The 15,953-nt window shown below is 42.7% G+C and overlaps 1 protein-coding gene across 2 annotated transcripts in view; it reads right to left on the reverse strand.

Moving 5' to 3' along the window:
• Positions 1-15,953, reverse strand: part of St6gal1 (ST6 beta-galactosamide alpha-2,6-sialyltranferase 1) — a 92,278-nt gene that overhangs the window by 41,093 nt on the left and 35,232 nt on the right. The window contains exon 1 of one of the 2 annotated variants that reach the window (XM_005383258.2): positions 1,819-1,915. The exons of the other annotated variant lie outside the window; for it this stretch is intronic. The gene's annotated coding sequence lies outside the window, so the exon portion shown is untranslated. Of the gene's footprint in view, positions 1-1,818; positions 1,916-15,953 lie in introns of those variants that run through there. 2 annotated transcript variants of the gene reach the window in all.

Consider the following 15,953-nt stretch of genomic DNA (forward strand, 5'->3'; position numbering starts at 1 on the left):
AAGATATGGTGGTAACTTAATAGCAAATTTTATTACTTTATTCAAGCTAAGAATTATTGAGCATTTACCATGTGCTAAAGCTCTTAGATTTTGCTAAAGCTCTCTTAGTTCCTGCAGCAACAATAGTGGCGAGGACTGCAGAGTTAGATCCAGGCTTCTCAGAGTCCTCAAAGAAATTTGCCTAGGCTATTGGGCTCCAAGGTTCCAGCTCTTAGCCACTAAATTCTATCTGGTGGGAGCCATCATGGGAAATGGATGGAACTTGGGATCATAACATTAAGTGAAATAAGACAGACATGGAAAGTTCAATATTATATGATTTCTCTTATATGAAAAAAATCTAAAACATAAATAAATAAAAGAGCAAAATCAAGGAGAAATGGTAGGAACCAAGAAAAGTAAATTTATTGGAGATGGGGAAGGGGTTAGGGGGTGGGAGAGGAAGGAGAGGGAGATGGGAAAAGTTCTGAGAGAGTTCAAGACGTTCTATTACAATGACGAATGCACACCCATGTTTATAGCAGCACAATTCATAACAGGTAAACCTTGGAAGCAGGCGATATGTCCATCAGCAGATGCATGGAGAAGTGAAATATGCTATTTATACACCATGGAGTACTACTAAAGAGACATAACTGAGTCATTTGTAGGAAAACAGATGTATCTGGAAACCATAATGTTAGATGAAATACATCAGACACACAAGCTTAAGTATTGCATGTTTTCTCTTATACGAGAAACCCAAAGTATAAATAAGGAGCAAAATAAAAGATAACTAGGAAGTAGGGAGATGGATCTTTCTCAAATGGTAAGGGAACCAAGAGATAGAAGGAAGGGAAAGGGAGAAGAAGAAAAAGGAATGAAAAAAGCAACTAAGATGCGTTATGTACACATACCAATTCTGCACAGGGAATATAGACGTTAGGTACTGCAAATACATGCTAATAAAAATAAATAAATTAATGATCAAAATATGCTATCTACATGTACCAGTCCCCTAAAATGAATTCCCTGACATGGGGAAAAGAACCAGGAGGAGAGGGAAGGAGGAGGAAAGACAGAGTGGGGAAAGGATAAAAAATGATCAAGATGCACTGATTTACTGATTCCCCAAGGTGAATGCAAACATTCACGAGAAAAAAAAAAATCTGACATTAGTATTTTACCCAAAAGGGCACCAAAAGATCAGAACCCGGATGGACAACAGGAGATGATTTGTAGCTGAGAGATGAGTTTAAGAAGCCATGAGAAATTTACAGCCTGAGAAGCTGCTGCTTGTGGCTGTCTATCTGAGGACTCACCTAACGGAAGGGCTAAGGAGGTCCTCCCCACCACATCAAAGCTCTAAGATAAAGGATTTTCATTTCTGCCTGATCTACATGTTCCAGTCTTGGGCTGCAGAAAGGGTTTCTTACCAGAGACTGGATGTGAACTGGGCAGGCACTGATAAAGAAGATAACCGAGTCCTCAGAAACACCTGAGTACATGTGCACAGAGATTTTCTAAGAACCAGGAGAACAGAATTTGAGGGGGAGGACGGAGTCCTCACCACCTATAGGGAGTGGCTCCTAGCCACAGCCAGGGACCCAAACACAGAAGGCAAAAAAAAACTTCCAGCAATTTGCTATTGCCTTCCACTTTGTGCCCTACAGACAAACAAATGCATGTTTGCAGAAATATTTGCATTTCTCTCTGACAGGTGCCTGGCCGAACACAGCACCTTTATACCCCAGTAGCTTTCTTTCCATAAAAGTCCCATCCCCCAGAACAGGAAGTAGAAGCACCAGCACCAGCAGGCAACCCCCCCACCAGACTTACCATACTCAATACCAATCTGCGCTCTGCTTCATAAATCAAAAATAAGCAGAGGAGAAAGGAGCAAAAGGAGCTATAAAGAATGAAAAAAACTGCACACCTCCCAAGCAGTGTGACCACGCCTCTTTCCTCCACCCACCCACCCCCACTACATCACACCACTACATTACCAAGAAAAAGGAAAGGAAAGGAAATGGGCTCGCCTGCACCTCAGAAAGAGGAACTGCTCCACCTCCTCCTGATCACTCCTATCCCCCATCACATTTTTTTCCTAGAGCACAACAAACAAATGTCAGATTTCCCATGAGTTCCCCTCTGCTGGTTCTTTTGAACTGAGATTCTATGAGATAATTTAGCCCCAGTGCCCTAAGACACTCATTGCATGAAATTAGCTTACTCCTACAATCTAGCTATTAGCTATGTACTATCCTGGAGAGAACTGAGGACAAAGGCCTTCAATTTTCTACTGAGGTTAATTCTCCACATTCTTCCAGAGAATATACCAATCTATGCATGACCTTTGTCTATGACCACAAGGCAACTAATGCCTAAAATCCAATCTGCTCACAAATTTTTGCCAACCCTCTCAAGTAAGTAATTTACTTTCACTTGCTCAAATGAAGATCTAAACAAGCTTGGCACCATTTGGGGGGGAAAAAAGGCATTTTGAACTCTCTTCATCTACGACAATTCCCACTCCATTATTTCTTTTCTTTTTCATGGAAGTAACTGTGTCATTTGTCCTCTGGAATGTCCCATGCTTTGCATCTGTCTGATGACTTCCTAATGGTGTTGTTTAACCTACTCCTCTGCTCTGTGTCCTGTGAACTGAGTGTTAGATTTCAAAGCTGGTTGAGATTCAATGATTTCAAGTTCAATGGCTCTCCTAGTTGGTTGTTTTGTTTTGTTTTTTTAATATCTAAACAGATCTCAGCCCCATAGTGTAAGGGCTTTGGGAGAAGGAGAAATGAATAAGGAAGACTGATCTCTTCTACTTTACAGTGATCCCCAAGCCTGCAAGAAAACATACACCAATACACATAATAGGCTCATTCATCCAGCAAATGTTCATTGTCTACTGTGAACCAGACTAGACGCAAGGAGTCAAAAAAACCAGGCAGAAATCCCTAACCGCTCAGCCTCTGCGTTCTAGGGAGCAGACAGAGTCAAACAAAATACATATGTGCATGGTGCTTTGAAAGGGAATAACTGCTACGCAGAAAATTTAAAGTAGGACAGAAGAAAGGAGATGGATAGCATGGGATGGGGTGGGGTGGGGATGGAGATTTAAATTGAATAGTCGGAGAAAGCAGTGCTGAGAAGGAATCTGAACAAAGATAGCAAGGAAGTGGGGGGAGGGTCAGGCAGCTCTGTGAGGGGTCCAGGTGGATGGAACATTAAAATCGTGAGGCAGGGGGCCTGGCCTGCATCCAACCCAGCACTAAGGCTGGGAGCAGAGTGGATGAGGAGAAAGGTGGTGGGATGGGAGCCCGGAGAAACGTTATTAGCAGCCTAATCACCTAGGGTTTTCGATGGGTATAAAATTGTGGCTTTCCCTCTACATAACCGGCTGAGAAATGTGTGAAAGGGATCATGAGGCCGCTGCTGGGGTGGGAGGCAGGCTGGGGGAGCTTTCAAGAGGTCATTTCAATAATCCGGGTGAGAGGAACTCACAGTCCTATTCACTGAGCTCTTGCTAGGTGCTAGCATTCGACGCTGCTACCATAACATCCTGACTGTCACGCTGGGAGGTGGGGGATTAGCATCCTTTTCTGTAAATGCCGACACTGAAGCTCAGAGAGTTTAAATCAAGTGCTCAAAATGTCACCATAAATGGTCAGACTGCAGTGTGAGCCAGAGTATTCTAACTGCCGAACTGACTGTGCTGTCTAGTATATCCCCCTACTCAGGCCTTTCGGGGGGCCGCCAAGTCAACTACAGCTGCTGGCCCCCATTTGGATCTTCTGGTGACACTTATTTCTTCTGTCCTGGTTTTCACTGCCTTAAACTCTTAATATTGCAAAACTCACCATCACCCTGACCTCGGCACCCAAACTTTCTGCTGCCTCCAAGCGGCAGCCGTGGTTCTGGCCCCAGCAACTCCGACACCATGGGCTCATCTTTGAAGTCTCAGCGTGTGCCCCCGAGCTGCCACTTGAGCCTGTAGGGGCTCCTTTTCCCACCTTCTCATGTCAAGCATTTGCCAAACACTTTCTTGTTCCTCCAGACTGGGAGGACGTTTTCCAGCAATTGCCCATGTACATAAACCCCCACATTAGGGTGAGGGACATTTTACCAGGTATCAGCTATAAAACATCAGCAAAAATAATGTCTGTCACTTCTGAGTCAAGGTGATTAAGAAATGCATTTGCAGAAGCAGTCAACATGACTCTAATTTGTGGTAGTAACTAGCGGTACACTGATAGGACTACACAGTAGAGACTTCCTGAATATTTATTTCTACCGGTCTGAGAACATCAACTGAGTTCTCAGCTGTAGATTTTTCATTTTTCTTCATCCCAACGCTTCACTAGCACCATGAAATAACTAGTGCTCCTTTTAAATTAATCAAAGCCAACAGTTCCTAAACTCTCCCAAACCAAGGACCTCTTGCATTTTGCTTCCCTCTGACATGAGTCCCAGATTTTAAATGATGCTGTTGGCTAAGAATTTCCCTTCTTGTGTGTTATCAGATGAACAATGATACGGCTGCCCACAAGAGGTCAGACAGAATGAGACTGCCTTTGTTACCAAATCAGTTGTTAAGTTCAGCGTGATACACAGAAACTTGATTTCTTTGGCTGTGCAGATTTCTTGCGGTAAGTGGGTCTCAGCAAACCATGGGCAAGAAATTCTGGTTTGTACTGCTTACCCTATTTTAATCGTAACTTCTGATCCCAGCAATAAACACAATTCTTGTTTAGCATACCTCCAGGAGAAAAAAAAAATAAAAAAACAGGTTCTACTACTGGGTTGAATACAGGTGGGCACTTAGAAAAACTCCCCCAACTAGGAAAAATTAAGTCTTTCTAAGCCTATCCAGAAGAATCTAGCTTAGAAATAAAAAAAAAAACAGTAGTATAAAACCAGAGTTTCACTGATAGCCAGGTCAGATATGAGCCTCCCTCCCTCCCAGTCTGTAAATGTAAAATAATGGTTACGGCAGAAAGACGCCTTCCCTTAAAACAAACAGCAGAGCTGGTACAACCAGACCAGGTCATCACAGCAACCAGAATTCTTACATGCTGCGTTACGAAAGAGATCCAAATGGCTACCAAACAGGAAATCTTTCCCCAGAAATCCTGGAGACTGAGAAATTTCTCTCAAATCCTGCTAACAATATCTGAGGACCTAAGTATCTCTCTTGGAACATCAGCTTAACTGTGTCTCTAGTGAGAATGATTGTGCGTGTTGATGTTGTCTTGAGCATCATTTCCTGCAGGACTCCAGGGTTATTTTTCCTCCCATGGTGGTTTTGCCCATCTGAGTGGGAGGAAAGTCAGAGCTAGTGTTTCCTGACATTTCCCAAATGCCAGAATCACCGAAGTGCAACTACTTCTCCTTCAAGTCACCAAGGTAACAGCTGTTTACTTCTCAGTTTAGCAACCTGATGTCTTTTCTAGGATCAGGTCAAGGCCAAATGGGCCGCTATGCAAGAGAAAGCGGAAGCAAGCTCAACAGAAAGCTGCTGACAGGAGCCAGCCTCTGGTACACCCACTCCGGCAGAGACCCAGGGGGCAGGCGACCCTGTTCCGTCCACGTGGCAGGAAGTGAGAGACAGAACTGTTGGCTTGTGAACTATGGCTCCCCAAGAGCTCAAACAGCTTGTGTCAAGAAAAGTTTACTCCATGACGAGTTTCTTTGAATAGATTCCAAAATCCCTATAGCCCTTTATTAATGGAATCAATAAAGGATAGAAATCATTTAAATTTTCAATTATGCTTGGCTGCGTATATGGGGAAAGTATGTGCATGATTTTCTCATCTGCCAAAAGTCTCGCTGTAGGGCTGTTACATAGAATAAGGGAGTTTGTGGTAAGGACGATGCAGAATTGATCTGAGAAATCTCTCATATGTGTCAACAATAAGAGCATACTGTTTCAACATTTTATATAGGAAAGTGAAGCCAAGAGAGGTAGGACCTGCCCGGGAATGTCTGGCGGGAAGCCAGTGCACGTCCCTCCCTGTGACCCAACCAGAAGTCACCGAAATAGCTCCAACGCTAGCATGCTGACCCTGTAACAATATATGACTAATGGGAACTCTGATTAAGGGCTGGAGGGCCCCCGTGTGAGCTCAGCAGTAGCAAGGAAGCATGCTACCACCCATGGCCCTCACAGTACCCCTTCATGCCCCAAAAGGAAGTGACTTTACTGCCTTTAGACACCTACTACGCCCCAGGCACCTCTGTAACCTGCAAGCCATCCCAGTGAGAATGGGTCATTGTTGAGTCTATTTGGCAAGCGAAGGAGATTGAGAGGGATTTTCCCACCATCACCCCACTGCAGACCGCTGCAGAGCCAGGGTCTCTGTTAGATTTGATTCAAGTCTCACAGGCCAGAAAGACCCAGGTACCAACTCCCTGTGCCGAAGACAGGAGCTCCAGGACTGAGGAGGGCAGAGCCCTCAGACAGGCTCTATCTGGAAGGCAGATGCTAAATTTTATTTGAGTCATCTTTTAGAGTCTGACACACCTAGATTTGGAGCCTAGCTTTATTATTCAGTCACTGTGGAATCTTAGGCAAATGGCATGCACATTCAGGGCCTCTGTTTTCTCTTTTGCAGGAGATATGCATGTAATGAATGGTAGGTTGAACACCCGGACCTGACAGAAAGTAGGGGCAAAGGAAGCCGGCACCTGGCTCAGGAAGCTGGCACCTGGCTCAGCTGCTGAGGGGTGGAGATGTCCTAATATGTGAAAGGATGAGATGACCGTTCTGCAAGTATCATGAATCAATATTTGTCCTTGGCTTTAACCTGGGATCTTGATGTTTATCTCAACAAAACCAATATTTGCTACCTTCAGTGTTAACCATTCCAAAGACTGCTTCACTGCAAAGAGAATGGGACTGTGGGATCCTCAGGAGAGCCAGGCAAGAGGGTGCTGCTGAAATCAACAGAAAACTCACCAGCAGAAAAAGCCAGGCACGGACATAAAGTCTCCTAGCTCTCCAACCAAATCATTGCATGTGCTTAGGAAAGTCACCGACCCTCTCTGAGTCTCTGATTCCTCAAGAGAAAAGGGAAAATAATTCCTGTTCCAAAGCTGAGTGTGACAATGTGTGCCTACTGTCCCAGCTACTCTACCCAGAAGGCTGAAGCAGGCTGATTGCTCAAGCCCAGAAGTTGAAGGCCAGCCTAGGCAACTTAGCAAGACTCTGTCTCAAAATAACAGAAACAATCCCCGTGTCACAGAATCAAGGTAACCCACAAGGGAAATAGCAGGTGAGAAGGAGTTGTCAAACTGTACAAACAAAATCTGTGTTATTTTAAATTTCTCCCAGACGGTGTGGTTATTTCAACAAGCCATAGGATACAAAGTTTGCAGATGAAACATTGTTTCATTTTCAAGAGGACAAAGACACATTCACTGTTTGAGAAACTCTTACTTAGGACACTCAGAGTTTCCTATTATGAAAGGAAATGAATCATTACAGTGAAAGAATCAGTTCTCTGTGACCGCCAAGATGCAAAAGTAATGCTGTTAACCACCGAGTTGCCACACGGCCGCCAGCCTTCGGCAGATGGAGAGGTCCTGCTCTCATCTCCGCAGAGAGGGGCACGCTACACACCACAGACACAAGAAGAGGTGGGCCCAACTTCTCCCAGCAAAACCTACGAAGTGGTCTCTGGATTTTCCCTCGGTTTAGGAAATAAGCACCCCCTGACGTCCATTGTTCAACCTCCTGCATCTGAATGCTCCTGAAGGTCCCAGGGAGAAAACGGACTCAGCTAAGTGGCCCCAGAGCTTGGTACCCAAGCTGGGCAGGCAGTGCCTAGGCCTGGCATCCAGCCCTGATTTCCAGAGAATCCTGCATCCAAGCAGCTCAGCCCAGGGTTTCCTGGCCCCACCTGTGAGCCAGGGCCCGGAAGGCCCATTCACTTGGTGTTTATAGAACACCCACTGGTCCCCACCAATCAAAACGCAGTAAACAGAATAAAACACGTTCAATTCTCTCTTGAGCTGCAAGCAGGCATGTTATTTAGAGGCACAGTCCCTTTGTGTTTCAGCTGTTCTCAGCTTTGGGGAAGGTGTGTGTGTGTGTGTGTGTGTGTGTGTGTGTGTGTGTGTGTAGCAGGATGTCCAACCTGGGGGCTCTGAGTCTGGCCAGAGACAGGGTGAGGTGGGAGGAAGATAAGAGGGTTTGGGGGAGGCTCATCACTTGAGGCTGAGACCCCACGTTAGCTGAGCAGCCCTGGAAAGATGATGCCCCAGCTCTCAGTCCCACTCTGGAAAGTAAATGAGATACTATCAAAAGAACCCACCCGACATTCAGCCCAATCTTCCAACCCAAGTACTGCAAGGTGCATTGCCACGGAATCCTGTTAGTGATCAGAACTTGCTCCCCAGGACCAAGATGGATTTTCTGGCCCAGATGCCCAGCAACAAATGAAAGGCTGCGGAGTAGGAAGGCTGTGAAGAATGAAAGATGAACAGGTAGAGGCCTAAACACATGGCAGAGTCCGGCTCTGAGCCCCGCCATGTCCCTGTGAGGAGAGCAGGTGGTCATTTCATATCCTGAGACTCAGATTCCAAAGGAGAGCAAGAGCTGCCATTTCCAGATTTTTCTCCATAAATCTATTACCACATAGCTCATAAAGACCAGAACAACTGGTCTTTTTCAGTGAAAAAGCTGACAGTCAGAGAGATCAAAGTGGCACCAAATCCACAGCTAGTAAGCAACAGAGCCCAGATTTAAACCCAGCGCTGCCGGTGTCTGGCTCTGGCTTGGCTTCTCATCCTCAAAGCAAAGAAGGAGAAGGGAGCATTAAATCTGTTTTCTCTAACTCTTCTCCCCTGGCTCCCTCCCTAAAATGAGAATCAATTCAAAGGCAGGATGGGGGTTCAGTGTCACCAGGAATTTAGGACACGCACATGAAAATAAGATACATTTTCCCTTGCCAAATAAATAACAGCACCGAGAAGGGCACCCTCCTTCCCTTTGTGGGAAATTCGGGTGGAACAGCTCTTCTGAAGGGCAACTTTACAAAATGAACAAAGCATTAAAAAAAGGTCCATTCTCTTTTAACCCAGTAAATCCATCTCCAGAAAGGAAATAGGAGAAGATGTCAAAGACTGTAGTTTTGTCTCAGCCCATGCATAACCAGAAACAACCCCAATTACCAAGAAGAGAAAAATGATTAGATACACTGCGGACAGGATGGGGTATGATTACACAATTTAAAAATTGCATTTATGAAGATTTTTTTAAAAAATGAAAAAAAATACACAGAGATAAAAAAACACAGAAAATAGAGTAATGAACCACATGCGCTCCCATATGCAGAATCAATTCATGGCCAATCTTGTTTCATCAGTATTTTACATAAGTCCCAGCCATGACATTGTTGCATCCATAAATATGTCATAAGTTTATTTTTCAAAATATGACCACAAGCCAAAGATGCAAGCCTATTATCCCAGTGCTTGGGAAGCTGAGGCAAGGAGATTACAAGTCCAAGGCCAGCCTAGGCAACTTAACAAGACCCTGTCTCAAAGTACACAAATTTAAAAGCAAAAACTTGGTATGTAGCTCAGCGCAATGCCAGGCTCACTGTCCAGTACATCAATGATGATACTAATAATAACAATAAAAAGAAAGAATCAGTTCTCTGTGACTGTCACAATAACAATAACAGGGGCTGGGGATTTAGCTCAGCGGCAAAGCGCCTGCCTGGCAAGCGCGAGGTCTTGAGTTCGGTTCCCGGTACCGGAAAAAAACCAAAAAAAAAAAAAAAAAAACCAATAACAATAACAATAATATACCATTTTCAGCCTTATTTTTTAAGTTTATTAAGATGTTTAAATAAAATCAGAAAAATTTTCACAATACAATGTAAATAGTTTTTTATTTTGTGGAAAAGAATAAAATTTCATAACAAAATAGTAAGAGGATAACAATAATGAATATATTACATGTTGTTATCTTTAAAGTAGTTGCTCAGGATACAAGACATGGGCACAAAATTTTTCCAATTGATATTAGCATGCATCTTCCTTTTTAATGTACTAATAGACACTAATAGTATAACTGACTTGCATTTTTTCCCTTTTCTCTACTGTCCTTACCCCTTTCACCCATCCTGGTTCCTTTTTCCTTTTGAAAAATTTCTTGCCATTTCACAATATCTACTGCACATTTTAGACTTTATTTACTTTCAGTTTCTCACACAAGGGAGACAATATGATGTTTACACATGGGAGTCTGATCTATTTCACTCATGAGTGTGGTCTCAAGTTGCATCCATTTACCTGTAAAAGCCTCAAGTCTAGCCTTCTTTATGGTTGAGTAATATTCCATCGTATAAAAAGACCACATCTTTTTATCCATTCCTCAGTTGATGGGCATTTGGGTTTTGTCCAAGATTTAGCTACAGCAAATTGTGCTGCTATAAACATGGTGCACATATATCACTGTGATATGATGTTTTTAATTCCTCTGGGAAGATACACAGAAAGAGAATACCTGGATTGAATGGGATCCCTAATCCTAGTTTACTGAGGACTCTCCACACTGATTTCCACAGTGGTTGTACCAGTCTACACTGCCACCAACAGTGGAGAAGGGTTCCTTTTTCCCCACAGCCCCTTCAGCATTTGTTACTGGTTAATTTCTTGATGACAGCCATTCTTTCTGGGGTGAGATGTAATCTCAGTGTTGCTTTAATTTACATCTCTCGAACAACCAGTGATGTTGAACATTTTTCATATATTTATTTGTCATTTGTATTTCTTCATCTGAGAAGTGTGTCTGCATCTCAGATGCCCATTTTTGATTGGGTCTTTGAATTTGGGGGGTCTGATTTTTGTCAATTCTTTATATGTTCTAGATAGATAAGTAGATAATTAATGTCTCCATTGAAAGCCAAGAGGAAGGAAGGAAGGGAGACAGGGAGGAGACAAAGAGAGAAAGAAGGAAAAAAGGAGAGGAGGTGAATGGAGCCAAAATACCAAGAAATGAAGAAATCAAGAAAGAGAAAAGTGATGATTCAGAGAAAAGTTACTTGAAAGAAATATATCTAAAATATTGCCAGTAGTCTGTATGTACTTCTACATCATGGAACTAAGGTAATTTTTGTTAACTTCTGTAGTGTTGCGTTTTTACTCGGAGAGATATACTAATACATTATTTACTATTTCTCCTGCTCATCTTTTGTCCCTCCAGCTCAAACTTTCCCCTTGGTGTGGCTTTCTCTGGGACTGAAAAAAGTTCTTTCAGCATTTCTTTTAAAAAGTAGATCTGCTAAAAGCAGTCTCAAGCTGGGCATAATGCTACACACCTGTAAACCCACCCCTCAGAAAGCTGAGGCAGGAGGATTACCACAAGTTCAAGGCCAGCCTAGACTACATATTGAATTCAAGGCCAGTCTGAACTACATAGCAAGACTCTATCTCAAATAAATAAATAGCTAAATAAATAAACTGCAGTCTCAAGGTTTTCCTTATCTGAAAATATCTTTATTTCACCTGCACTCCTGAAGGACATTTTTTCTGGGTATAAAATACTAGGTCAACAATTTTTTTTTTCTTCCAGCACTTTAAAGCCTTTGAATAGGGTTCCACTATGTGTAATGCATTATATTTCCCTGGAAGCTCTTGAGATTTTGTAATCCTTAGGTTTCAGAAGTTTGATTATGAAGTGAATGAGTAGCTGTCATTGAGTTAATCCTGTCTGAGATTACTGAGCTTCTTTATTTTGTAATTTTATATCTTTCTCTAAATTTGTGGCATTTTCTGCCATTCTTTCATCAAATATCTTTTCCTGCAGCAATATCTTTATTTTCACCTTCTGGGATAGGATGCCTATGAGTGAATTTTCAAACTTTTGATATTGCTCCACAATCCCATAAACCATTATGCATTTTTCTTCCAATCTTTTTCCTGCATCTCATATGGTGCAATGTCCATTGATCTGCCTTCAAGTTCACTGACTCTTTGCCCTATCATCTTCATTCTTCAACTAAACTCATCCAGTGAATTTAGTACATCAGGTATCGTCTTCTCGGTTTCAAAATTTCTATCTGGGTAACTGTACCTCTTTTTATTTCCATGCTGAGAACTTTACCATTTCAATTAATTTCAAGATTAGCAAATGGAAAGAGCAGCTGTTTTATGTCTCTGTCTGAAATTCTATCACCTGAGTCATAGCAGGGTTAGCACCTGTTGATTTTCTCTGCCCTTCAGCAGGGCTTAGATTTTCCTGTTTCTTTTTATGTTCAAGTTTTGACTCTGGTACCCTCTCTGCCTGTATCAGGTTAAATAACCCTTAGTTATTGTGGGCTGATCTGGCCCGCAATCTCCAAAGCAAGTGGATGGTGAAGGCTTAAATCAATGAGAGAACTGAAATGATTTCAGGGCTCCAGGAGGATCTAACTCTCTTACACCTTCGATGTTCTCTGAGTTTAGACAAACACTTTGCTGGGCAGTCTGTATTTATTTGGTTTTCAAACAAAGGAGGAGGATACTCAAGAAAACGTGGGAATCTAGCAGGACCTTGGGAGAATTTTCCCAAGTAGTAAATTATGTCAATCAGGAGAACTACCTTATTTTAGGTTGGTATTTCCTGTAGGAGTGTGGGGCCTGCAGCTGCAGTCTCCTTGTAGTTAATTGGGGTTGGAGCCAAACGTCTTCAGCTGTGGCCTTATCTTGTCCTTTGAGGCATCACAGCTTCACAGGCCAATATAGGCCTCAGCGGTGACCAGTGACTCACAAAGGTTTAGTTACTGTGAGTCCACTGCCCATCTTCAGACAAGGTGCCTAAGCTTCAGACATCTCGCAAGTAAACACGGAAAGCCAATTGATTAATACGAAATCCTGCTCAGAGCCACTGTGTAGTGGTCTCCAACATGCCTGCTCTTATTTTCCTGAGTTCTCATGTAGCTGCTATTTGCATTCTCTGAGGATATAAAAGGAAAAACAAACTCTCAGTATCTCCTACTGTACTGCCACAATACAGATCCCTTGGACTCCACCTGTATGGATTTTGCCCCCAACACCAAGCACACAAACAGTTCTACAACAGGCCCCTGATGGGTGTCCCCCAAATTGACCTGGAGACGACATAAGATCCCACAACTTGAAGGCCTCAAGTTTGTCCTCCAACTTCAGAAGCCAATCGCCAGTCCCCTGCTGTTTTACCTGTGCTTCTGACAGACTGGCTATATACTGAGATTTAATGAATTTGCCACAGGTGCTTAGCTATAACTCAGTGGTAGAGCACTTGCCTTGTTTGCACATATCCCTGCAGTCAATCCTCACATTGCCATTAAAAAAAAAACTACAATTCATATGCTACAGCAGTTCACACACCTCAAATTTACTTATACCTCAGCATGTTATAAAAGACATTGCAAAAGACGCAGATAGAAGAGAGACATGGAGAGGGACACGTGAAAGGAGTGATACCTCCCACGCCCTCTCTGGGACAGTGCCCTTCAGGAGCTTCCTTGTGTGCCCCTAACTGGAAGCTCTCTGAAGTCTGTCCTTTCGGAGTCTTGTGGAGATTTCGTCACCTCAGCTTAATCAGAGTGTGGACAATAAGTAAACGTGTGATTGGACAGATAAAAGTGTCTGACCTAATGCTCAAACCAGAGTAAGGAAGCCCAGCAGGGCCAATCTGGTTGTTCTTGGCCTTTCTCTGCAACATCCCTTCCTCTGGCAGGATCCCTTCTGAAATGCTGGTCTAACGATCTACTTTCAGACACAGCAGGTCAGGGAATTCCTGTAGGGTGTGCTCCAAGAGAGAAACGCAGGGAAGATTAGAGTTTCTGTGACACACATTGGGGAAAAGAAATCCTAGTCTCAGTAGCCTGCCACGAGGAAGAAGGAGTAGATGAAAGGAGGATAGAAGATCAAGAAGGGATAGACCTTCTGAGGCCTATGGTGCGCTAATATTACTCTGCCCACTTAGGAAATAAGGGCTATGGAAGTTATGATCCAGAGATTGTGGCTGATATAACATAATGCAAACATATAATATCAAACATTCTATCCAGTTTTTCACTGTAGGCCCTGGTAGAGAAAGGCTGTAGTCCAAATACTTCATCTTGCCTGGGATGACCAACCCTTCCTTCTCTGTAATTTCCACTTCCCAAAAGTCCACTCATCTCTTAGAGTTCCGCTACAATGACTCTTCCTTCCAAGAAAAGTCTTTTTTCTCGCTCCTAGGACAACGTTTTCCTCTGAATTAGGGAAGATTCAGATTTGATAATATTGAGAAGCTGAAAGCCAAATCTTTTTGTGATTATGACTAAAATGAAATCAAGCCGATTTCCTGTTATCTATCTTTTACTTTGCTCTTTTATTTATATTTTGAGTCTCTCAGATTAGGGAAAGTGTGTGATATTTAAACTCATGTGTCTGATTTATAGATCTTTTGCAAATGGGGAAAGAGGGAAGGAGGGGGAGAGAAGGGGGGAAAGGGGAGGAAGAAAGAATTCAGATGTGTTATGCACATATACCAGCCTCCCGTGAGGAACATAACCATTACAACTACAAACAGTAATAAGCATTCCTACTGCAAACATGCACTCATAAAAAAATTTTTTAAAAAAGAACAAAGAAATCAAACCTAATCAGGAAATAAATGATGGCAAGCGTGGGCATCAGAGTCAAAGTGGCTGAATCCCAGCTCTCCTAATTGCTAGGCGTGTGATATGAAGCAAGTCACTTGCTCCTGTGTACTTGTTTTCTCATCTATGAAATGAAAATAATAATAATACCACATAGAATTGTTAAGGAGATTAAATAAGTTCATAGCTGTAAAGCACCTAGAAATACATAAATGATTAGCATGATCCTCTCACAGGCTACTGCAGCCGTATTCTGCAGATGAGAAAATCTTGTAGAGGGAAAAGAGGAGCACACAAAGAATTGGCTCTGTTCTCTCCCTTCCCTATATCCTGAAGGTGATTGTCATTTTTTGTTTTGGTCAATATTTGGAAAAGCCCAATGTGTGGCTGTGCAGGTCTTCTGAGAAGCGTGAAGTAGAGCACAAGGTAACTACCTCGGGTGGGTCAAGAGATCTGGCTTGCACACTGATTCTCCTTGGGGGCTGAGTTTTCTGTTCCAAGTCATGACGACATCGGCCAACCAGTCTACACACAGCTGACAGTGATTGCAAAATGCCAGTGGAACCAGGTCATTTCTCAGTTTATCCTCCAATGGCTGCGTCACAAAATCAGACAGATGTGACTTTTCGCTGCTGCTAATCTGTAACCTCATCTCTTGCGACTTCCTGACAACCTTCATAGTCCAGCCACACTGAGCTAAGATTGGCTCATTCCACCTTGACATTTTCTGCTTGCACCACTTCCTTTATCCTTGAACTCACATATTTATTCCTACTAGCTTATCAAATTTGCTGATGCCTCTTCTTACAGTTAAGGACTTTTTCAAAGCTTTCTCGGACTTCCGGAACCCCTGCTGATGGTCCTTCCTCCTCTGTACTCTCAGAGCCCTCCGTATGCCCTGTAGCACTTACTGGCAGATGGTAATCACTTATGTTATAGGTCCCTTTCTCCCTCACTATACCAATGTTTTTCAAAACATATAGTATTTTATTGACCTCAACATCAGTTTAGACTGTAATGACCAAATTTACTAAAATAAAATAAGCTAGATTTCTAAGTTTCAGAATCCACTGCATATAAGAGCAAGTAGTATTACATGAAAACTTTTTTAAAATGGATAACCAGAAAGATGGACAGAAATGGATGACAGATAATGAGCCTCTGTTGACCCAGGACCCAGATTCAATAATTATCAACTCATAGCCAATTTTATTTTGTTTACTCCCCTACCCACTCCTAAGTATTCTAGGTTACTCACATATATCAATATATGTTTCTTTAAAAATATTTTTAAGGGGGTTGGGGATTTAGCTCAGCGGCACAGCACCTGCCTGGCAAGTGCAAGGT

Source organism: Chinchilla lanigera, unplaced genomic scaffold (genome assembly GCF_000276665.1).
Source record: "Chinchilla lanigera isolate Chin_1 unplaced genomic scaffold, ChiLan1.0 scaffold00019, whole genome shotgun sequence".
Lineage (NCBI taxonomy): Eukaryota > Metazoa > Chordata > Mammalia > Rodentia > Chinchillidae > Chinchilla > Chinchilla lanigera.